This window comes from Dromiciops gliroides, chromosome 2, assembly GCF_019393635.1.
Source record: "Dromiciops gliroides isolate mDroGli1 chromosome 2, mDroGli1.pri, whole genome shotgun sequence".
NCBI lineage: Eukaryota > Metazoa > Chordata > Mammalia > Microbiotheria > Microbiotheriidae > Dromiciops > Dromiciops gliroides.
Window position 1 is genome coordinate 536,651,146 of NC_057862.1, and position 23,554 is coordinate 536,674,699.

General features: G+C 38.4%; 1 protein-coding gene across 2 annotated transcripts in view; it reads left to right on the forward strand.

The window, feature by feature from the left end:
- The first annotated feature begins 13,054 nt into the window (after positions 1 to 13,054).
- CSGALNACT1 (chondroitin sulfate N-acetylgalactosaminyltransferase 1) overlaps positions 13,055 to 23,554 on the forward strand; it is a 173,877-nt gene continuing 163,377 nt past the window's right edge. For both annotated transcript variants that reach the window (XR_006355036.1, XM_043989240.1), the window contains exon 1: positions 13,055 to 13,114. The gene's annotated coding sequence lies outside the window, so the exon portion shown is untranslated. The remainder of the gene's footprint in view (positions 13,115 to 23,554) is intronic.

Sequence of the window (23,554 nt, forward strand, 5' to 3'; positions counted from 1 at the left end):
CATATGTAAATGATGCCTCCCTAAAAAGAATGTAATTACTTTGATAGGAGGGATTGTTTGATTTTTTAAATATTTGTTTACCCTGAGCCTGGCACATAGTAGGCATTTAATAAATGACCTGATAGTTGGCATTTTCTAATGTCTAAGCTTTGGGAATAAGTGATAGTTCAATATAGCCACATGACTGTAATACAGTCCAAAGTTCAGACCAAAGAAATTAATACTCTGATGGATACTTGATTTCACTGGTGTGACTATTATCTGCACTGATATTATAATCCCTGCACACAGTCTCATCTTGTGTTACTTTTGGTCTTTCAAAGCAAGAACCCAGCATAGTACCTTAATAAGTCATCATTGAATGGAATGGAATGTCTTTCTATAAATTCTTTAGAAGGTACCTATTCTATATACTTAAGGTCTTTCCCTGATTGTTTTTCTATCTGGGAATTATCTTTCTCTTTCTTAGTCACTCTAGCTGTTGCCTCTCATTCTTTTTTTGGTGTCTGGCTCATCTCTTCTCTAGTCTATGTGTCCTTGATGGTGTCTTTTAGATGCGTTTCCCAAATAAGTCAATGCTGCTATCATGCTGTGAAATACTCAACACTACCTTGTGTCTTTGAATTGCCTTTGACTTGTTTGTTATTTTGATTCTTCGAAGAACCATAGTGTTCCATAATTTGCAGCCGTATGATATCAGTTGGAGAATATAGATGTTAAAGAGATTGACTTTTGTAAAAGTGAGCAGTTTGGACTTATTGAAAATACTGCAAATTCTCCTAAATGCCACCCATCCTGATCGTATCCTCAACAATTCTGGGCCCAGATCATCATTCCTCCGTAGAACCTTTTCAAGAAATCCATACTTTTATATTTATGTCAGCTACTGCCCTGATGTAAATTATTTATCTTGAAAAGGCTACATGCCAAGACAAAAGTGGAGGCAGAGTTGATGCATGGTTTGTTTTTAGATGATTGTGCACTTAATGCAGCCTCTGAGGCTGAGATACAACAAAGTATGGATCAATTCTCTGCCACTTGTGCTAATTTTAGCTTAACAATTAACACCAAAAAAACACAGATTCTCCACCAGCCAGCACCTCAACATCCATACATGGAACTGTTGATTACAGCAAATGGAAAGATATTGAATGCTGTGAATAAGTTCACTTACATTAGCAGCATACTTTCTAGGGATATACATATGGATGAAGAGGTTGATGCATGCACTGCCAGAGCTAACTCAGTGTTTAGGAGGCTCTGAAGTAAAGTGTGGGAGAAAAGAGGTATTAAGCTGCCTACCAAACTGAAAGCCTACAGAGCCATTGTGCTGACCTCATTGTTATATGTCTATGAAACCTAGACAATCTACCAGTGCCATGCCAGTAAACTGAATTGTTTCCATTTGAATTGTCTCAGGAAGATTCTGAAGATCATCTGGCAAGATTAGGTATTAGACACTGAAGTCCTTTCTTGAACTAAACTGCCAAGCATTCAAACTTTACTTCAGAGAGAACAACTCCAATGGACTGACCACATTGTTTGAATGCCAAACATACGTTTGCCTAAAAGACTATTTTATGGAGAATTCCCACAGGGCAAGTGCTTACATGAAGGTCAGAATAATTGATAAAATGATACTCTCAAGGCCTCTCTGAAGAACTTTGGAATTGATTGAGTTCCATGGGAGACACTGGCATGCATAGGACCACCCAGTGTGGTGTGTCTACATCAAAGAAGGGATTGTGCTCTATGAGTGAAGCAACATTTCAGTAGCTCAAGAGAAATGTGAAATGCATAAATTTAGAGATATCTCCAGTCAAAACGTTCAAGTCGACTATTTCTGTGTGACCTGTGGTAGAGCCTACCAAGTTCATATTGATCTGATCAGCCACAGTCAGATACACTGTAATTTGATTCCAGTATAGTGATGTCATTTTGGTCCTCTTTGAGAATGAAGGACAATAGCCAACCAACCAATTATTATATATGTATTACATATGTATGCATACAAACACCTATTTATTTATATACATATTGAAAAACAAATCAAGGGGCTGTCCATTCAACTTCATGTCACAAACTGGGCAATATATATTTTCATCCTTGTTTTTCTCATATGAATGGTAAGACAATTTATTTTGCATTGCTGTGGGTTTTAAGGATGAGACATTGTTATTGTGTAGGCTGTTGCGTGATTAGGCATTTCATCTTTGAAGAAATTTGGAAATCCTTGTAATTGATAAAAATCTTTCTTCTGTTGGACTTTGTATAAGAATCCTCTGCAATACTTCTGAACACTTTAGATAGTATTATATCTCCCTGTTTTACACTTCAGTTGATATCACTACCCAGAGGGTCATACATAAGAAACACTTTGTTGAATGGAAATTTCAAGGCTGCATTTTATTTTAGCATGTCCATCCAGTGCCTTAAGAAATCAATTAACAGGAGACACTGGGGGAACAGGGACTTATGTTTTCTATACCTCTTAATTGTTTGACCAAAAAGATATATTGACCATAGAAAATCATCTACAAACTCTTCCTATTTCTTTTTGACTATTCATCAAGGATATCTTTGATATATTTATCATAACTATAATGCATATTTATAGAGTGCTTTAAGGTGGCAGAGCACTAAGTTGTAACACAAGTATTATAACCACCCAGCAATTCAGAAAACAGAGATTATGACCTACCTATGAACAAATAAGTATTGAATGTGGGAGTCAAAACCAAATCTATTTATTTCAAGTCCAGAACTTGATGACCTTCTCCCATTCTTTTGGAAGCTTCTCCTTTTAGAGAGAGCCTAAAAATCAATCCTTAAGTGGATCCAACATTGTTGTTTTCCCCTGCATGCATTTATGTATCTAGTTAGGTTGCTCTGTTCTTTCCAAATTCATCTTTAAGTGCTACTTCTTCACATAGTACACTGTGTCCTGATGGGGCAGAATGAAATTTTAATGGTTCTACAGTAACTTCCAATTTCAGGATCCTACCTACATGTTAGATTAACTTAGAGAATCTTGTTAAGTTCTTCATAAAATTAAAATAACTAGCATTTATGTAGCAAATTAGGGTTTTCAAAGGACTTTGCATATGTTAAAGAATTTGATCCTCACATTAGTATAATTATTTCCATTTTACTGATGAGGAAACTGAGGCTGAAAGGATAATTAGCTTGTGTGGAGTCACACAGCTATAAAGTCTTAGAGCTAGAATTTGAACTTAGATCTTCCTGACTCCAAGTCTAGCACTATCCACTACAGCACCTAGCTGTCTCTAATATAATTTATCTGCATCTTTATCCTCATCAGTGATGTTTGCAATATAAACTATAGCCTTCCTGCTGGTGTTTTTATTTACATTTGTTCTTGGTGTTGCAAGGTAAGATGACCAATTATTTAATATCCCATGAAATGTTTCTTTTTTGCTTCTGAGTAGTGGAAAGGGAAGGGAATAAACATTTTCCCCCAGGTGTTTCTCCTTTATTTTTTAAAAATAAAAGTATTTTATTATTTTCCAGTTACATGTAGAGATAGTTTTCAACATTTGTTTATATATGATTTCCAATTCCAAATTTTTATCCCTCCCTCACCTCCCTCCCCCCTCCCCTAGACAGCAGGTAATCTGATATAGGTTATATATACATAATAAAATTAAACATATTTCTGCATTAGTCATGTTATAAGAGAAGAATCAGAGCAAAAAAGAAAAACCTCAAAAAAGAAAAATAACAGCACCAAAAAAAAAAAGAAATTATATGGTCCAATCAGCATCCATATTCCACAATTCTTTTTTTTCTGGATTTGGAGAGCCTTTTCCATCATGAGTCCTTTGGAACTTTCTTGTACCATTGGATTGGTGAGAAGAATATAGTCTATCACAGTTGATCAACACATAATTTTGATGATACTGTGTATAATGGTCTTCTGGTTCTGCTCATCTCACTCATCATCAGTTTGTGCAAGTCCTTCTAGGTTTCTCTGAACTCCTCCTGCTCATCGTTTCTTACAGCATAATAGAAGGGAATAAACTTTTTTATGGTGCCTACTATGTGCCAGGAACTATGCTAAGTGCTTTACAAATATCTCATTTGATTCTCACAACAACTGTGCAAGGTGGGTGGTGTTATTATCCTCATCCTATAGTTGGGGAAACTGAGGCAAGAAGAAGTTAAGTGACCTAAGGGTCACATAGTTAGTGTCTGAGGTTAGATTTGAACTCAGGTCTTCCTGACTCCAGGCCCAGTGCTCTCTCCACTGAGTCACCTGGCTGTCCAAGGGTACAAGGTGAAACTCATTCTTTACCAGTTGTTCTATTCACCTCTCCAAGGAAAACCTGGGAGCTTTTCTTTCACTTATCTGAAACTTCCTTATAAGAAGATACAACAGAAGAATGTTCATTTTTGACCAAACTGTCAATATAGATAAAGTTTATTTCTTCCATTGGCAGAAATCATGGTTCTTTAGGCCAAAATTTAATACTGACTACTGACAGTTAAATGACTATTTCTAGATGGTCTAACAGTGACTCGGCATCTTATTTCCCTCTTTTGCCATGCTTCTTCCATCATTACAGAAACAGGGGAGCCACAGGATTTGGCATTTTCATATTTTCATGTTTTACCATGGGGAAAATGATTAGTCACTTTGTGGCCAGCCTTCTGGTGATGAACCTCTTCCTCTTTACCAAAATAGACACATAGCTTGTCATTCAGCCTGGTAGGTAGAGCCAGGGAGAACTTCTGTTTCAAGAACCTACTGTTACCTCCATGCCAAAATGAGGTACCAGAATTAGACTTTTATGGTGGCAAAAGAAATTACTCAGAAAAAATTAATTGGTTGATGCTAGCTTGCAGTAAATAAAAAGCGCCCATATAGAACAGTCCCAATAATGCTGAGTTTTTATTGTAGCAGATCATTAGCTTTTCTAGCAAATGATTCTTGGTCAGCATTATCAGCTGCTCTAGGGATAGTGGCACTTAATATTGACATGGCTTCCTGCCCTGAATTTGTGCCGAAAGGCAAATCTGTTGGTTTGGAATTATAACAATTAACCTTTGGGTTTTTTCTTTTAAAGGAAAGAAAATAAAGCATTAGGTACCTCAAAATGACATTAAAAATAAAGAGCTCATCTCCATTTGGTGTATTCTTGGGTAATTTTGTCCACACTTAGTATTGCATCCATGCATCTATTGTGGTTCATCTTTGGGAAATGACATGAAACACCTTCCAGATGGCTGTGATTAAAATGAAACTCCAGTGGCAAATGGAGATGAGAATTTTACTCATTAGATTTCTTCCTGGTTGCTTTGTTACTAGGGGAATGAACATGCAGAGATGCTGTATTCCCAAAGATAAGACAGTAGAAATGTGTTTTAGGAGGTTAAATGCAGGATTTTTCCACCCACAAAGCAGGCTTGGAAAATTCCTGTGACTCCAGGGTACTGGACAGAGTGGACCAATTCTTTTCACTTCAAGTGCATACGATTGCCCCTCTCTTGGCATATGTAGTAATTTGAGTAATTGTTCAGGTGATTCTATTTTAAAATATTAATTGAAATAAGAAAGGGATGGGCAAACATTTATTATGTGCCTACTGTTTACCAACCACTGAACTAGGCTGCAGTGGCTGGGAGGAGAGATTCATAGTTTGGCTAATACACTGTCCTTGTCTTTAAAAAGCTTAGGTTCCTTTGGGAGGAATAAGACACCAAGTTAAGCCTACCTATTATGTGCCAGATACTGTGCTAAGCAGAAAGTAAAAAAAAACCCATAATCCCTGCTCTCAAGGAGCTCACCGTCTAATGAGCAAACAAGTTATATCCAAGATAAATTGGAGATAATCTCAAAGGGAAGGCATTAAGATGAAGGAGTTGATGAATTGATAGAAGCAATTATACATAAACACATGTATAATACAGGTAATAATAACCTTAATTGGATGTTTTCCATTTTACTACTGGCTAGTAATACATTAAGATACTGCCCCTACCTATTCTTTAGTGACTAACTCAAATGCCTTCTCTTCTGGCATGCTTTATTTCATCGCCTTGGTTGGCATAGAGCAGAGTGCATAGTAGGTATTAATAAATGTTTGTTGAAATTGAAAATGATCTCCCTCAGAGTTTCTAAAGCACTTCATTTTGTGACTCTGATATATTTATCATATAATACTATATATGATAGCTATATATTTGGCTTTTAAAGCCCTTCATAACCTAATCTATTCCTACCTTTCTAATCTTACACCCTACTCTCCCCTACTCTCCCACATACTCTAAGATTCAGTGACACTCGTTTCCTTGCTGTTCTTCCCATTAGGCACTACATTTCCTAATTCTGGATATTTTCCCTGGCTATCCCCCATGACTGGAATTCTCTCCCTTCTCATATACACTTCTCATCTTTCTTCAGGTCCCAGATAAGGTAGCACCTGCTTTAAGAATCTGTGTCCAGTTCGCCTTAATGTCATTGCTTTGCCTTCTGAGATTATCAACTCGGTATACTGTCTTGTATGTACTTAGTTATTTACATGTGGCCACTCCATTACAATGTAAACTTCTTGAAGGCAGGGGCTGCTTTTCCCTTTCTATGTATACACAGTGCTTAACACAGTACTAGGCACATAGTAAGCACTCAATAAATGCTTGTTGTTGGGCTAACTTCTCATACTCAGGACAGAGCACTTTCAGTAAATGTGTGAAACCTGGAAACCTTGGAAAGTTGTATTATGAAATATAATAATTTTCTTTGCCAGTTTCCATCTTTGTGTAGCCTTTCTTTACTAATTCAGATCAAGGTAATTTCTCCCTCCCATGGTTTCATGATAATTCTTCTCTTTCCTAGCCAGTCAATTGCAGATCCATAATGTTAGCTATCATTTAAAGTTTGTGTAGCATCTTCCCAATCTCTTGTTGGAATGGACCATGTCCTAAATTCTTTTAATATTCATTTCAATGCCTTGCAATACCTTGCACATAGGCTGAATTCAGTTAAGTATTTGTTTTTGCGGTTGTCTCTTGGTATTACTCATTTCTCAAAATCCCTTTCATTGACCTCCCCCCGAACCCCAAATAAATCTGTGCACCAGGAACTAGATTAAAATGTGATTGGAAGGGCAGCTAGGTGGCGCAGTGGATAGAGCACTGGCCCTGGATTCAGGAGGACCTGAGTTCAAATGCGACCTCAGACACTTAATACTTATTAGCTGTGTGACTCTGGGCAAGTCACTTAATCCCAATTGCCTCACCAAAAAAAAAAAAAATGTGATTGGAAAATGTTTAACAAAATAAATAAAAATAAAAATCTGACAAAGATAACTTTAATTTGTGGTTTTCAAAGTCATTATAGACCTACAGGAATCCATTTCTATTTCAGTTGGACACCACTGGTATAGTGGATAGAGAGCTCGCTTTGGAGCCCAGAAGATCTGGATTCAAATCCTACTTGTAATGCATCCTGGCTCTTTGATTCTGGGCAAATTATCTCTCAGTCCTCTAGAAAGCTCTCTACAACTAATTTGCCCAGAAGGTACTGACCTGCACTGGTAGAGGGAATTTCTTCACTCTGGATTTTTCTAGGCTAATGAAAGCACAGTTCCAGTTCTGATCCCCTATGCTACCTAGCACAGTGCCATATACAGAGTGAGAACTTACTTAATAAAGGTTTGTTGTCATCAAGCCTCACCTCTTCCACAAGGCCAGACGATCAGAGCCTACTGGGGCCACTCTCTCCTTAGAATTCCTCTATCATTTGTCATCTATACAGACCATTTGGCACCTAGTCACACGTTAATGTGCTACATTTTATATTGTTTTGCTTTTTAACTCATGTATTATTTAACTTTCTTTCTCCCCATCTAGCTTCTAATGTCCTTAAGGGCAGGGAGTCTTCTTCGTAGCAACAAAATAGATGTTTGCTGATTTGCTTTAGTTTTATTGGAACAAGATATGTTGGAGCCCCCAGAATAATATTGCAGCTACAAATTCAGTCTAGCATGGGTCCTTTTGGATACTACCATGTTATCAGCAAGAAGGGCAATGATGGGGAACAGAGGTGATTTAATGCTCAGTGGCTGTATTTTCACCACATCCTGGCCATGGGTCTTGGGCCATAGGCTTAAATACCCAGGCACCTATCATCATCACTTACCACTCTGCTCTTATTTACCATCTTCCCATTTTCCTCTTGATCAGCTCTGCAAAGAAGGTCCAGGGCTTGACTAACAGCTGCCTGGGTGCTCAGGAAGCTGGATGGGAGAAATAAAAACTATATATGGTCCTGTGCTTACAAGGTGGGTAAGTGAGAAAGGTAAAGAGAGTGGGGCTAAGGACCCTCAACAAAATATATAGGCCCTAGTGGTGGCTCTGTACCATGCTTTTTTCTTACCTCTCATATAGATAGAAAGTGATCGAGGTAGGGTTTGAACCCAGGTCTTACTGTGGCACTACATTAGGTATAATAAACATGAATATCAAGAAAATATGTAATATGATTTTCAAATGCCAAGGTGCATCCTTGAGGGGAGGACAGGACTTTGAGGACCACCAGACATATAACAGGAAGCTATGTTTACGGGTTGCTGTCTCATGACTGGCTCATTTTCTTGGTATCTACATGTCCCTGTTTACATTAGTTGCCTCCTTGTCTCCTGTGGTATGTCTCTTCCTATTACCCTGGGATTTTTTTCTTTTTTTTTTTAAATTGATAACTATTTTTCAATCTAATTAGTTTTCTTTGTAATTCTGTATATTTTTATGTATTTAAAATCATTATTCTGAAAAGGGGTCTATAGACTTCATCAGAATGCCCAAGGGGTAGCCAGTGACCTAAGGGGTCTATGACACAAAAATGGTTAAGAATGCTTATTGTAGGCATTCTCTTGAGTTGAGAGACACAGCTGAGAACTGGAGAGAACCCAGACATGAGGATTGGCCCTGGGACCCCCCAGGACAGCCATAACTACACCAGCACACTTGTATGGAAAGCTCCTTCTTGCTGTTTCTAATGCTCACACGGCACTTCACTGCCGCTGCAGAATGACATTGGCAAGTCTAAATGCCAGGAGCTAATTGCCACCCCCGCAGCCCTGGATCACCAGGTAGCTAGTGCCTGCAGACTGCTCCTTCCCCCGCCCACTTGGTGCCAGCATCTAATGCTTCTCCTGCCTGCCTGCTGCTGACACTTCTAATCTCTTCTTAGCATATAGGGATTTCCGCATATAACTCCCATTTCATAATAGAGGGAGAGTTCTCTCACAAGTCACATTAAACAGTAAAACCTCATTATGTCATATCCCACTAATATAAAATTTGCAGAGTAAAAAGTTCAAAATAAGTGACATAATCAGAGATCTCTAAGTTTATGATTATGGTACATTATTAAGTGAAATGGGTCTGTTGTGAATTAATTTTTTCCCCTATTACCTCCTATTACTTATGAATATCTATTTATCATTCACCATCTATTCTGGGATATGTTATAAACTAATTAAATGGTATTTCTTTTAAAATATTATGTAATTCACAAGGGCTTACAGGACCTTATTCATTCCCCAGTCTCCACTCCAACCTTATTCCAAATATCGCATAATAAAATACTCTAGATTTTTTTTATCACATAAAACAAAGAGGACTTTTAAAAATTATCATGAAGTATGGGCATCTAGGTGGCACAGTGGATAGAACACTGCCCCTGGATTCAGGAAGACCTGAGTTCAAATTAGGCCTCAGACACTTGATACTTACTAGCTGTGTGACCCTGGGCAAGTCACTTAACCCCAATTGCCTCACCCCCCCCCCAAATTATCAGAATCTTAATTTTGCAAAGTGCCATTTTAAAAGATAGCATTCTGGGCGGAATGTAGCTGTGTTGGATGTTCTGTGGACACCTGTAGAGCTTCTCTTAGGCTGACTTTTTGACATACAGCCCTGCCTTTGTTGCTGCTGGAGTGCCTTCCAAACCTGACTTCCAGAGACTGTGCTCTTGAAGATGTAGGCTGCTCACTTTTGGAATTGTATCCTGGAGCTGAGCTCTCCTAGTTAGCAAGTACATGAGTTCATGTATCCTATGATATATAGCTGGCCCCAGACTTCTAGTCATGCTTTCCCCAGCCACCTTTTCACCATGTCATTGTATACATATACTCCCTTGAGCTACCTTCCTTCTCCTCCTCCTCCTTCTCCTCCTTCTCCTTCTTTTCCTTCTCCTCCTCCTCCTCCTCCTCCTCCTTCTTTTCCTTCTCCTCCTCCTCTTCCTCCTCCTCCTCCTCCTCCTCCTCCTCCTTCTTTTCCTTCTCCTCCTCCTCCTCCTCCTTCTCCTTCTTTTCCTTCTCCTCCTCCTCCTCCTCCTTCTCCTTCTTTTCCTTCTCCTCCTCCTCCTCCTCCTCCCTCTTCTACTCCCCTCCTCTGATGAGCCATTGAAATAAGTCTCTTTAATCACATCTTTATAAGCTACTTTATCTTGTACAGAGGTGTAGACTCATAAAGCTTGAAGTAATATCAAGAGGTCTTCTATCTTAGGTTCTTGCCTCTACTAGGAGAACCATTTTTCTCCAGTGTCCATTGAGATGTCCCTGAGAGTAAGTTCTTAGAGCTACCTCATGTTTTAACAATTTAAATCTTGATTCCCTTGTTTGCTCCAAGTGGGAATACTGGGACAGGAATAATTATTTATGTAGTACCCACTCTGTGTAAGGTACTCTGCTTAGTGCTTTACAAATAATCAACTCGTTGGATCCTCACAACAACCTGAGAGGTAGGTGCTGTTATCACTATTTTACAGTTGAGGAAACTGAGGCAAGCTCAGGTTAAGTGACTTGTCCAAGGCAGCACAATTGGTAAATATCCAAGGCAAGATCTGAACTCAGTTCTTCCTGATTCTAGACCCAGTGCTCTCTCCAAAGCTGCCTCCTATCATCCTCTCTCTGTTTATAACAATCCTTTATGTTCTCAACTACCATTCTTTTTATTCATAAGCCTTTTTCATAAGATCTAATGTTATATTTTTAGCTATATCCCTAAAGACTTTATCATCTTTGACCTCTTCACATTATTTTTCTTGGAGCATAGAATTGGATAAAATATTCTTATGAGAAACATAGCCTGATAGAGTTTGAAGGAAACTTAGAAGTCATCTAATCTAACTCTTTCATTTTAATACTAATGCTGATACAAAGCTTTTATGATCATTTTACTTGAAATCAAATTTACTTTAAAATAAACATTTTCACCCTATCTATATTTTCTTTGCCTTATAGATTAAAAAAGTGCACTGTGTTAATTGACACAACTTGATCCTTTAAGGTATTCTTAAATTCTTATGCTTCTGGTATTTTAAGGATGAGGAAACTGGTACCTTAGTCAACAACAATAATGATCACTGACATTTATGTAGCAACATAAGGTTTGCAAGGTATTCTGTTAATACTTTAAGATTTGCAAAGAGCTTTACATTTATGTCCTCTCTTTTTATTCTCACAAAAATCCTGGGAGGTAGATGCTATTATTATCTTCATTTTATAGGTAAGGAAACTGAGGCAGACAGAGGTTAAACAACTTGCCTAAGCTCATGACACTAGTAGGTGTCTGAGGTCATATTTAAACTCATGTCTTCCTGACTCTAGACCCAGCACTCTATCTACTGTGCAACCTAGCTAACTCTACGTTGGGAAACAGGCTCAGAGAAGTTAAATCCCTAACCCAAGCTAGTGACTCAGGTAGGTAGGATTTGAACCCAAGTGTTCCTGACTCCAAGTCCAGTGCTCTATTTGCTATGTCATGCTGGGATATTATGAAAAAGTTCTTTGTAAAATATCTAGGCGTGAAACATTGAGGAGTTATTTCTTTACTTCAAAAAAAATCTGTGATTGCATTAGGGTAGAGAATTATTTCTACTGGTGCAGATTTCAATTCCTACACTGATTTTTTAAACTTCTTGGGCCAAACTTTTCATCCCCTGATGTCCAAGTTTATGGTCATGGTCTTCTCTGCATTTAGCAATTTTGATCTTCAGACTCTGGCCAGATTCCATCCTGGGAACATTTATTCTTTAAAACAAAATTACATTCCATAAAATAGCTTTTCAAAGATTTAACTGGAAAGAGCCATCACCATTAACTTATAAAAATTGCTCATAAAAATGATGAATTTATGAGTTTGGCATGAATTATAGTTTGGGATTGATAGGTTAAGCTGTTGGGTTGAGAATTGACATTGAGTTGTGTGGTTATTGAACTTTATATATAGACACATATCCTTAATGTATCCTGGAGGATTCAAAAGAAGTTGGTTGGTTGGACTAGACCCAGTGGAACTTTGGAAGTTGCCTGGCCTGGCTCTTTCCTGTTGGTAAAATCTGGTTTTAATGAAAAGGGCAAATTGCCTCATCTTTTTTTCAATAATTAAGTCTCTGGCTAGTGGTGAGAGTAATTCAGATTCACTACTAACTTGGCATTTTTAAATGCTTTCTCATTGGAGCCATATCCCAGCTTTGGAAATGTTTTTACTGCCATTGGAGAAGGAATACCCTTTTTCTGCCCTCAGAAGTGGTTCCAACTTCTCTTTATGCCTCCTAAAGGTGATAAAAACCCTTTCCATTTCTGTCCTCAACTTGGTTTGATTTAAAAATACCTTTATTAAGTGTATCATGCACTTACACCAGTGCATAGGCAGCCCATGGCTGATTCACCACAGTAAGAGATTTGGTCAGATAGTTGTGGAAAGAAGGTGGGACCTGGCCTTAATCATCTTGCCTGCCCTCACCATAGAAGAATATGGGAAGGAGAAGTCAGGCCCAAGCACAGGCTGCCAATCTAGAGACTGAGCCAAATAGGAATATCATGTCACTTCCTACAAGAGTCCTTTCCTGATTCTCTGATGTTAGTCTACCTACCAGCCCTGCCCCTCAACACAAAAACTGTTTTTTTTTTATTTTATTTTATTATTCTCTGCACATGTTTTAACCCCCTGGTAGACAGTAAGATTCTTGAGATCAGTGACTCTTTTCATTTGTTTTTGTATCCCTAGGACCTAGCAAAGAACTTGGCACATAGTAGGTGCTTCAAAAGGCTTATTGCATTGGGTTGGTCTGGCTAGATTAAGTTTGGTAAGTTGGCTCTTGTGCCCCAATTTTTCTTATTATAAAATTTTATGTAGTGTGGAGTTTTTAGCCTCAGTGATATGGGGGTACTTCCTGCTCTGATCTACAACTGTTCCAAGAGCATAAGAACATACTTATTTGCTAACCTTGGTCTAACAATGATAGGAACAGAGGGAAATCCTAAGAGGATTTCCTAGCTTCTTCCATGTTTTTCTGATAGCTCTTTTTGGAAAACATCATAACAAATAAATAAGCATAATCCAGCAAAACCAATTTCTACATTGGCCATGTCTAAAAACTGGAATGCAGTACTTATATCCATAGTTGTCAGACCAGATCAGTGAAGACAGGGCCTGCTGAAAGACCATAGTTCAGCCAGAGAGTTTGCTAGACTATTTAGCTGTCAGAAGTATATTGATTTATTCCTGGAGGTCTTCCAGCGTGGCTATTACTAGGCTGGGTTTCAGATTATTCCAAGAGGACCCTGAAAAACAAGACAAATAAATAAATAATTGGGTAAAGTTCTTTTGGAACAGCCTCCTTAGAATTTCAACTAGCAGGATGATCAAACATCAAAGCTTCTCATCCAGGATAGGATTCACCTTCCTCAGGGTAGAGGGTATTGTACACGTTTATGCATAGTTTCTCAAGATATAACACATTTTAAAAAATTAACATCTATATTTCAATATCATTGATTTCTGTTATGAGGGAAATCGATGGGGATTTGGGGTAGGGGTCCTTAGGAATTCCTTTTTAAAGAATTTTACCCTCTTACGCACAAATCCAATTAGAATAAAATAATATTTGATTTAGGCATTAGGGATAGGAAACCAAGAGAGAAGTCCTTGGACTTCTCATGGGGAGAAGGCATGGTACAGAGGCATGTCTCTCTGAGATACCTATCTCCTAGAGCAGGAGACAGGTAGATACTTTTATAGAGGACCAATGGTGGTCTGATGAGGTGATCATCTGACTATGGAAAGTTCCCTTATTGGGAGAGGACCATTTCCCACTGGTGGTGGCTGGGGGAAGTTGGTTGAGGGGTGGCTTCTGATCTCTCAAACCATCTCTCTCCCCCTCAGGCCACAAAGGCAGCAGCCACACCTAATCTTATCTTCCAGAGGAGTGGGGGAGACTGGAATGAAGGGTGGTGGTCCTGGAGCTAACTCAGTCTGGATCTGGTGCCACATCTCTTTAGATGTGTCTGTCCTTTGGTTTAGTTTCTCAAGGAGAAGGTTCTTTGATTTACCCCAGAAAACTTCTGAAGTACCCCAGGCCCATAACAATTTCCTTTGTCATCCCAATTGTTTTATTTTATATATTTAAAATTATTTTAAGAAAGGGTGTCCAAGCTTTGCCAGACTGTTGGAGGGGTCTACCTACTTTTCAGGGTTGTTGTGAGGATCAAATGAAATAATAATTGTAAAGCATTTAGCACAGTGCCTGGTACATAGTAAATGTTTAGCAAATGCTTGTTCCCTTCCCTTCTCTTTCCCATGACACAAAAAAGATTAAGAATTCCTCTCCTAGGAGTGAAAATTTTGGCTTTCTATTTTCAAATTGGGTCTTAAAGGATTTTTATTAGTGCCTTTGGGAAAGTTTTTCAGGATTCTTTTCCTCTATTACTATGAAATCAAAAGAAACTTCTACATTAATATTTCATTTTTATCTGAATATCTGTGTTTAACGTCAGTTTTAGTTATAATAAGTTCCCTGGGTTGATTTGTTCCCATTTGTCCTTTTTTAAATTGTACTTAAAAGGGGAAGAGAGGGAGGGGATGCTATTTTATGGAAGATGGAACTAGAGGAAAAAATATCCTTGTCTCCAAAGTGGAAGCACTGATTCCAGTTGTCCCTCTCTGTGCTTTATCTTGCTGCCCCCTCAGGCAGGGAATAGCCCCATTATTCATTCAGCTCAATCAAAATGGAGAGTCTGACCACAGTGCCCTTGGGCCACCAAAGCAGCCTTTTGTCATAAATTTTGTGTCAGGCTAAACAATCCCAATGAAGTCACAGTCATCTCCCTAATGGAAAAATAATCAAATTAGCAGCAAAGGGATGGACTTTGGCTTTGGTACTAGCCAAAGGAGCTTGCTTATATCTCTTGGAACTTAAAACCAATGGGACTGAATGCATGGTTGGCACTGTGATCTTCCCAACCAGAAAAAAAAAAAAGAATAACAGTTGTGAAGAAATACTTACCCAAGAAAAGTTCCCTTTTTGTTTTAGACTTGCATTTCACATTCTCTCATTGTAAACAGTTTGCAGAAATGGGCTGAGTCTTAAGTGATAACTCCGAGGAGATGAGAGCCAGGTCTCTGCAGGAGGAGGGAGTATCAGAAAGAAGACCAAGACTTTTCTTTGAAAGGTTCCGCAGTCCAGTCTGGTCTGTTTGAAGGTTTTTTCCCCTCTTTTGATAAAGAACTCTGGAACCTAAGATGAAAAAAAGCCAGGGACTTCTTTATGCAAGAAGCTTTTATTTCCAAAATCAAAATGGATCGGGGGCAGTTTGTCTTTCACTTTTTCATATGTGCTTAGAATTCAGAGGCATTGGCTTCATGCTGTTAAGAGTACAACTCCAGACTCTTCTACCTACGCCAGGGCTTTCACATGCTTTGTGAAAGCTTTGTCTATGGGAAAGGCTTCTGGGAAAACACTAAACTTTATTGATGCTGGATAAAAAAGCAACTTACATCTATAGGAAATCAAGTTTGAAATTAAGAAAAGGACTTCTTAGTTTGCTTATAGCATATCTTGAAGCTAAGAAAGAGAACAATTTAAAAATCATTTGGAAATACATACATACAAACATACATACAAACATATATATGTATATATGGAACCAGGCTTAATAGAACTGGAATTCAATTCAGTTAATTTTAATAAGCATTCTTAAATATTTGCTTTGTGTTGAACATCTATAACTAGCCATAACGACTAACTGTATAAATAAGTATAATATATAAACATATAGCTGTGACAGCTATATATTGTGAAGTTTAAGATCTAATTGCTATGATTAAAATCTAATGTGTGGTCGCCTTAAATTAGAAACTCATAGCACCAGTCTTTGGGGCATTAAGCATTTATTAAAGTATAATAGGGGTTAGTAAAGGGAACACATGGAGTTCAGAAAGAAAGACCCTAGCTCCTTGCACCTGCTGCTCCTATCATGACCTCCAACCAAAAGAAAGATCCCCCATTCCCCTTGAGTGGAAGCTCTCTGTGGGACTGCCCAGGCATGGTCCCTACACAGGTCCAAGCTAATTGGCTGGTAGCATTGATTGATATGACTTATAGGTGGTTCTATGAATAGATGTAATGGTTCTATGAATAGATGTAACTTCTGGATGCTAGTCACATGCTTTCTTCTCGGGGGTGGAGTGTGGGGGGGTGTTGTCCTGGTTCTCATAAGGTCTTTCTCAGCAGGGGGGTGGCACTCTGATTCTCACATTCCCCCTGTGCTTCATGAAGAAACATCATTTCCTTACACGAAGCAATAACATTATAGATACTTATGACTAACAAAGTAAAGGGAATGAAGAGAAAGAAAAGGAAATTGAGCGATGCATTGACAAAGGCTAAAAGGGGGCACTCCCCTTTTAGGAGGTGGACATTACAAACAGAGAAAAACTAAAGGGGGCACTCTCCTTTAGTAAGTAGACCTTATAAACAGTGTATACAATGGGGAAAAGGAAAACAGGAAAATGTCCATTTAAGTCTTTGGAAGTCTTTTCTCAGATGATTTTTGGAATGTCCTTGGTGTAGTTGTGGGACGGAAGTCTTTCAGGTGTGGATACTGATGATCAAGGCTAGCAAGTCTCAGCTGTAGAGTTTTGGGTGTGATTGTAAAGTCCCTCAGGTGTTTCAGATACTGGTGATCAGTTGGAGTTTCCTACAAAATTGAGCTTAACACAACTTTAAATAGCTTTGCCAATAATCAAATCAAACCGTGAGAGTTCTCAGAAATATGTCTAAGGAAATTCATAATCTTTTAGAGAGTTTACAGTTATTGTCCAGTTGTTACACATGAAACATATAATAAAAACAAAAATTGAAATATTCTCTAAAACTTAATATTACTACACTTCCCCCTGTGGAGAATAAATTGAGAAGACAATTGTGATATTAATTTAGAAAATAATTTTTATCTTTGTTTCATCATTTTTTGCATCATCTGCCTAATTATCTTCATGCCATTATGAGAAATTAAAGGATCTAATATAATTGGTAGCAGATGTGAAGACCAAATCTACCATTGTATTTATCATGACATCTGAGATAATTATGAGGTTACCATAAAAGAAACAGAGGGGAAACTGATTCAGGCTTAATCAGATGCATAGAATTGAGATGTCCATGAGATCAGGCATATAGGAGGGGGAACTGAAGTCAGGTGTTCAATGAGATGGCATAGCCTAGCCACCCAGTGCCAATTGGGGGGGAAATTAAACCAAGAAAATCCAACCTCAACTCTTGCCAATAGGCTTTTCCCAAGGCAGTGCAGTAACTGGACTTCTTGTGTGTCTCCCCTTTTGTGACAGTTCAGTGTTTGCTCTTGTATGTATTCCTCTTGTGATTGGCTGGCATCTTGGCCAACTGGCATCTGGTAATTCAGAATGTAGGCAATTAATGTCTTAAATGATAAATTCCCATAATCCAAGTCTCATATAGATTTAACATTTGAGGATAATAACGATAGCAAAAAATGTGAATTTGCTTTGACTCAGAATATAATATACAATATGCAATAATTTCAAATGCAAAAGAAGAAAAATGTTTAGTGTTAGAATTTGGAAAAGCTGCAGGAGTCAGAGGTTTCTCTGAAGAGGCATGGTTGGGATGGGGGGGGGCGGGATATTTATATTCTCGTGTGAGTACCTTGCTTGTTCTTCTAACAAAAATAAAAACAGGAAATCCACAAAAACAAAGCATTAACATGTTATTATCACCCATTTGTCTGATTAAACAGATTAAAATCAGAAACAGGTTACTTAAGGAGTTAAAAAAAACCCATTTGAAAATTTAAAGGGAAAGCAGCTGGTACTTAGTGCTACTTTGAAATTTAAAGGGATAGGCACATAGGAAATAGGGGGAAATTTCTTACTGAACTAGAAGATCAGAAGATCAGAGTTCAACATTCCATTTCGTGGTCACTAACTGTGATGTTTAAAATCTCATTGTGACTAAAAATCTAATGTGTGCTCGCTTTACATTAGAAACTCATAGCACCAGTCTTTGGGGCATTAAGCATTTATTAAAGTATAATAGGGGGGCAGCTAGGTGGTGTAGTAGATAAAGCACTGGCCCTGGATTCAGGAGGACCTGAGTTCAAATCTGGCCTCAGACACTTGACACTTACTAGCTGTGTGACCCTGGGCAAGTCACTTAACCCTCATTGTCCCACACACACAAAAAAGAAATAATAAAGTATAATAGGGGTTAGTAAAGAGAACACATGGAGCTCAGAAGGAAAGACCCTAGCTCCCTGCACCTGCTGTTCCTGTCACGACCTCCAACCAAAAGAAGGCTCCTCCATTCCCCTCAAGTGGAAGCTCTCTGGGGGATGCCCAGGCATGGCCCCCCTCCCACACACAGCTCCAAGCTAATTGGCTTGTAGCATTGATTGACGTGAGTTACAGGCGGTTCTATGAATAGATGTAACTTCTGGATGTGAGTCACATGCTTTCTCCTTGGGGGGTGGGGGTGGGGGGGCATTGCCCTGGTTCTCACAAGGACTTTCTCAACAGGGGGGTAGCATTCTAATCTTCACAATATATATATCTGGACTGTGACCTGGATTTGAGTATTGGCAATACAACAGATTCCAGCCCCCAGTGAAGCAAAGGGGCCCCTGTAATCTCCTTCTGTTTGTGGGCTAAGAGGTCCAGAAATCACCACTGCTCTTACAAATTCAGTCACCTCCAAGGCCTACTTCTGGTTTGCTGGGGAACAGCCTGCACTGGACTGAGCTCCATTCTCACTCCCATGTAACAGATCTTTCCTGCCAACCTTCTAAGTCTTGGGCAGGAACATTGTTTCACTCCATCCTTTTTTGGACTCTGCTACTCCAGAATTTGTTTTGAGGTGTTAAAGTTGTTCAGAGGGGTTTGGGGAAGAACTTAGGCGAATCTCTTCCTTTTCTTTACAATCTTGGCTCCACCCCCATTTGTTCTATCTATCTATCTATCTATCTATCTATCTATCTATCTATCTATCTATCTATCTATCTATCTATCTATCATCTATCTATCTATCTTTCTTTCTTTCTATCTGTCTATCATCCATCCTCTGTTTATCATCTATCTGCCTATCTATCATTTGTCTGTCTATCATCCATCTATCTATCTATCTATCTATCTATCTATCTATCTATCTATCTATCTATCTATCTATCTATCTGTCTATCTGTTTTCTGTCTGCCTATCATCCATCCTCTATCTGTCTGTCTATCATCCATCCTCTATCTGTCTGTTTATCATCTATCTATCTATCTATCTATCTATCTATCTATCTATCTATCTATCTATCTATCTATCTATCTATCTATCTATCTGTTTGTCTATTTGTCTATCATCCATCTATCTATCTATCTAATTTAGAAATGAACTTATCTTTTTCTTGTAAATTAAAATGTTTGACAGAAACGAAAAGGCTTATTATGATGTAATGTTTCTGATTTTTAGGAGTTCTTAATAGGAAGGTCTGGAGACAAATAAAACTGGGGAAAGGTTGTAGGCTTAACTTCGAACTGAACAGCATTGATGTCTTCTGCTTCTCTGCATTTTTCCTTAAAACACACCCACAGATTAATCATCTTCTCTGTCTTTCTCAGTCCATTAAGATTTCACAAGGTAGCTTTCAGAACCTGAAGTAGATGAAGGGAGGGGAGGGCCACCGTCGCTTGTGGGGAAGAGAGAAATAGGCTGAGAGAGCTGGGACCTGACTGACTGTCTGAAGATCTCAACGATGGTGCCTATTATGAGAGTATTTGATGATCTCCTTGTCACTGACACAGAGCACTTCTTGCCAGCAATGAATGATCTACCTTCTTGTTAAGTCTTTAGTGATACAGCTCTAGTCTGACTGTCAGCCTTTTCTTTATTGGGAATTGAAAGTTTTTTCCTTTGGGGCTAACTAGGAGGCATTGGTGAACAGGAATATCGAAGGTATGCTTTTTCTCAGGCTTACTTTTTTTTTCTTTCTGGGACTGAGAATGAAGAGGCATGTCAGAAGCCAGTGGATCATAGAACAGTTTTCAGAGAGAAATTCCTTGTTATTTTAGTGCTCTTCCTCACACTCTGCTTCCCTTCTGTCCAAGAAAGCTAGAAAGTTCCTGTGGTTTCAGAGATCTTTTCCAAAAGACATACCCATGCATAAGACATCTTACTCTTCTCTGTCCATGTTTTTCATCTCCTTGCTGGTTGCTGTTGTTCACTATAGACCTTTTTAGTTAAATCTAATGAGATCCAAATAAAAAATGCCCAGAATGATATTTTTCCATAACCCTAAAGGCACCATGCTATAGTAGACAGAGAGCCAGCCTTGGAGTCAGGATGATGTGGATTCATATCACACATATTGCCTGTGTGACCCTGGCCAAATCACATAATCTCAGTGCCCCAGTCCACACTCCAAGATGGTAAATCATAGAACAGTTTTCAGTCTATGTTGATAGAGGAGAGCACTATACCAATGAAATCATAAGTCTAGGCCAAGGTGAAATGTTTGGCTTTAAGGAGGGTAGGTATCCCTTTCTTCTAGTTTCTTCTCTTGCCAAATGGAAAGAGTCAAGTTTTTCTTCCATTTAGCATGTTCTTCCTAGCTATCAGCTAGCTGTTTGGCTTTGGTAAAGTGTATTTCTTATTTCCTTCACTGTTTTTCCCAAAGATCCCGAAGATTCCCAAATCCCGAGTGATTCAGAAAGTGAATTTTTAACCATATCATGCAGGCAGCATTCATATCCCACCTTGGTCTGGTCTGGGGTTCTTAACCAGTTTTTGTGTCATGGACCCCTTTATATTTTGGTGAAGCCTATGGACTCCTCAGGAAAACTTGGGGAAAAAAGGTAATTGAAGGAAATGATGAATTTCAGTTAGAGATTAGTAAAAACAAAATGTAATTTTTCCCCCTATCCAGATGCAAAGACTCCCTGAAATCAAGGCACAGACCCCTTTTGGATTTATTAATCCCTGGTTAAGAACTCCTGGTCTAGGTCATGGAGATCAAGCCTTTTACCAAGTTGACTCAACAAGAACAAGAATAATGATAATAATTCCCAACCTCAAAAAGTTTGCATTCTAATAGGGCAGGGGTTCTTAACTTTGAGTCTAGGCTATTTCCAGTAACAATTCCAATATAATTTGTTTCCTTTGTACTCCTGTATATTTTAAATTATATATATATATATATATATATTTAACAGTCTATGACACAGAAAAGGTTAAGGACCCCTGTTCTAGGGGGATATACCATGTAGAAGATAAGCATGCAAATAAGTAGATAAGTGTTTCAAAATTATCAATGCAGTTTTAAGCTTTTTAAAAAAGCTTCCTCCAGGAAAAAGAGAACACTAAGGGAATCAGGAACTGTTTCCTGTTGGAGATAATACATGATTTGAACCTTGAAGAAAGTTGGGGATTCTAAGTAGTAGGGGAAAGGACTGTGTTCATTCCAGGTGTGTGAGAAAGTCTGTGCATTGCCAAGTTTGGCAACAATTAAGTAGGCTAAGGATGGAATATAGATGATAGCTTGTGGTGATATTAGGATCAAGTTATCCCAACATTCAAATGTTGAAGAGACCAAGGACATGTCATTCAGCAACCTAGGAAACACCATGAGAAAATTCTCTCTAGATTTATATCAATCCATTTTTCACCATTTTCACAGTTGAATTAATAAGTTAAGCACTTTACAAAACTTAAAGCACTATACAAATGCTAGTTGTTGTTATTCTGTTGTTTAACCACCAATAATCTTACCTAACTGCAGTATTACCCAGTATCCATTTTCCTATTTTTCCATAGGTAGATCAGGTTCAATTCAACAAATATTTCTTAGGCATCTCTTATGTCTATAGCTCTAAAAATAAACAAGAAAAAGTCCCTTTCCACAAGGAGCTTATATTCTTGGTGGATGTTGGTGGTGGGGTACAAGTTCTATTCTGGGTATGTTGAGTTTGTGATGCCCACAGTTCAAAATGTCCAGTAGTTTGTAATGTAGATATGGAGCTCGGGAGAAACTAGGCTTTAATATAGATATCTGGGAGTCATCTGTAGAGAGATGATGATTGAACCTGAGAGCTTATGAGGTCACTAAGTAAGAGAAAAGAGAAAAAATAGAGAAAAGGGAAGCAGACCCAGGGCAGAGCCTTGGGGGACACCTACTGTTAGTGGACTACACATGGATTATGATCCAGCAAAGGCAACTGAACAGTGATCAGACAGGTAGAAGGAGAAGGAGGAGGAGGAGGGAGAGGAGGAGGAGGAGGAGGAGGAGAGAGAGGACTGTCATGAAAATCCAGAGATGAAAGTTCATCTAGAAAGAAAGGATGGTCAGCTTGAGATTCAGCATAGTAAGAAAGGATACAGATAGAGAAAAGGCTATCATATTTGGTAATTAAGAGATCATTGTTTTATCCCCTTTGTTTCAGGAATTCCACTGCTAAGTTTATATCCCAAAGATATCCCCCAAAAGAAAAAAAGACCTTTTGAACAAAAATATTTCTAGCAGCTCTTTTTGTGGTGGCTAATAATTGAAAATCAAAGGAATGCCCATCAACTGGGGAATAGCTAAACAAACTGTGGTATATGATGGTGATAGAATATTATTGTGCTATAAGAAATGACAAACAGGATGATTTCAGAAAGGCCTGTAAAGACTTGTATGAACTGATGTATAGTGAAGTGAACAGATGAACAGAACCAAGAGAGCATTGTGCACAGAGACAGCAATATTGTTTGATGAAGAACTATGAAAGACTTAACTATACTTAGCACTACAATGAACCAAGACAATCCTGAAGGAACATACTATCCATCTCCAAAGAAAGAACTGATATTGACTGAACATAGACTTAAGCATGCTATTCTTCATTCTTTCATTTTTTTATTCAAGTTTTCTTGTACAAAATGGCTAACATGGTAAGGTTTTACATAATTGCACATGTATAACCCATATCTTACTGTCTCAGGGAGGGAGGGAAGGAGGGATAAAATTTGGAACTCAAAACTACAAATAAAAATGTTTATTATTTTTTTTAAAGATCATTGGATGGGGCATGTTCAATTAAGTGATAATGTTAAAAGCCAAATTTCAGAGAATGTAGAAGAGGAAGTAGGGGTACCAAGTGTAGATAGCATTTTTAAGGAGTTTGACTACTAAAAGGAAGGTTTGTCACTCGTTCCCATCTTGTCTTCCTTTTGGCCCTTCATTGGACTGAGC